The following is a 2266-nucleotide window of genomic DNA, read 5'->3' as shown; positions in this document are numbered from 1 at the left end:
GCTCGGTGTGTTGCCGTCATGGGGAGCCGCCGGCACTCGTTGAGGTTTTCCGTCCTTTGCCAGGTAAGAGCATCGCACGAGCTGATCTGGGCAGGGCGTTAGAAGTGCGCGCGAGCCCGGGCGTGCTCTAAGTCTGCGAGAAGGAGGAAAAGCCAATAGCGATGGAAAGAGGGAAGACTGCAATCTCTCTCTCTCTCTCTCTCTCCCTCTCTCTTGCTCTCGCTCCTCTCTCTACATCAGCACCTTCCGGCCACCTGACAAGAGGAAAAAAGGAAAACTGTGTTTAATTATTCAGAAGCTGTAGAAGGGTAAACATAGCACAGAAGCTCAGAGACACAGGGAATGCGTTGTATGAAAAAGAAAATTACAAAATATTGTTTCTTAGTTATATGATTAGCACTATGTAGATCTCCAACATAGCTGTTTCACTGTTAATTTATTTTTTTATAATTTATTGAAAGGAAAAAATGAAGTAAATTAACCATCAGCTGTGCCTAACAGAACCAGCGGTGATGAAAAAGGATGCTGACGAACAGAGAGGCAGTGTTTCACAAGGACCTCTGTCCCTATTTATGTGTGTTTGTTCTCAGACATTCACATTGTCCCCTGAGACTTTCCAGATCACAGTAATCAAATCAAGATCAAACCTCAAAACATTCTGCAGACACCCTTGCTGCCAAATGTGGTCATGGGATGAGCAGATAAGCTATGCCAGAGATGGAGAGAAAAAAGGAGAGAGGATGGGGGGGGGGCTGAGTTAACTCTTAATGAAGATAAAGACATGGACATGTAATTAAGGAGGAGCATCAGCTAATTTCTGACAGTATTTATCAGATTTTCTCTTTCCTCATTATTTTCATGCTTTTTTGTTCATCTGATGAAGAGTAAGAGAGAGAGAGAGAGAGAGAGAGGCAATATTCAGTAAAGCCCTTTGGGACTGTGCTCTCCACTGCAACCAAGCAGCAACTGTTTTTAGGACGGATTGTTCCAACTGACAGGCCTGCATGAAACCTCTCCTCTTTTCTTCCCTTCCCCTCCCTTTCCTATCTTTATATTTCTCCTACAACACATGAAGGCCCTCTTCCAGTCTTGGATTGCTATTCTTATAGCAACTCTTCACTGGATGACCTCCAAGGTCCAGCTTTCTGTGGCAAGCTTCTACACTGCAGAAAACCAATCTATATTCTCTTTGTGTTTTAACATCTCCACATCCTTTCCCCTACGGCCCCTCTGTCTCTGAGATCAACCCCCCACTGACACACAATCTTAAAACAAATTCATTTGTCCACAGGAGCATCTGTCAGACCAGCTAGTCTCCCCTACAATAAGTTCTCCAAAAAAGATAGATAGATAGATAGATAGATAGATAGATAGATAGATAGATAGATAGATAGATAGATAGAAGGAAAGAAAGAAAGAAAGACGGACAGAATCATCTTGTGCACAGAGAACAAGGGTCTTTTCACATTCTGATCCTTCTGCTCTGGTGTATCTCCACACTGTCAGTATACCGCAATCAGCAGAAACAATCACCTGCCTACCGGCACTCCTCTCTGCTCTAAGCATTAAAGGACTAACACAACCCCACCCTTTCACCCCAACACTCCTCTGGGATCAGTCCTTTCAAAGTAACTCTTCATTTAAAGACCTCAAAAATACATAACTATCTTCCACTTCCAGTAACGTCCATCCTTCAAATGTGTGGACATCTTTCCTTTTTGTGCATGACACGCTGCCTGAATAGTAAATTTCAATGCAGACACATAGCGCATAGTATGAGTAGTTACTCTCCAACTCTCTACACACAGTTGTGTAACTGAACATTAGAACCCAGTTACCTCTATACTGGACCATAATGCAGAGATACTGTTTCTCAATTCAAGGAGCAATTAAGAGAGCTTATTACAGTGGTAACAACTGATGAATGACTAATGGGGAAAAAAAAACATTTTGCCAAATGTGTCAAAGACTTTTGCTTTTTACTAACCATCACTTTTCCTCTTAAAACGGATTTACCGGCAATGCACAAGGTTTTAACAGGCTCTTTTGTCAATCTGGCTTGAATACTGCTCAGTATCCTGTCTCACATGTGTGAAGTTTATTACTCAAGTTAATGTGACAACTGTTTATTTTAACAAATATGATGAAGCACGTATCATTATTCTGTAATTTGTTACAATGGCCTTGACATACTCTGGTAAATGTAAATGAAAATGTAAAGCTTTGGAGAAGCAATATGTTTCAAGCCCGTCACCAAATCACATCA

The sequence above is a fragment of the Chanos chanos genome, chromosome 6 (assembly GCF_902362185.1).
Source record: "Chanos chanos chromosome 6, fChaCha1.1, whole genome shotgun sequence".
NCBI lineage: Eukaryota > Metazoa > Chordata > Actinopteri > Gonorynchiformes > Chanidae > Chanos > Chanos chanos.
The sequence above is the reverse complement of the archived record's forward strand: the minus strand, read 5'-3'. Positions refer to the sequence as shown.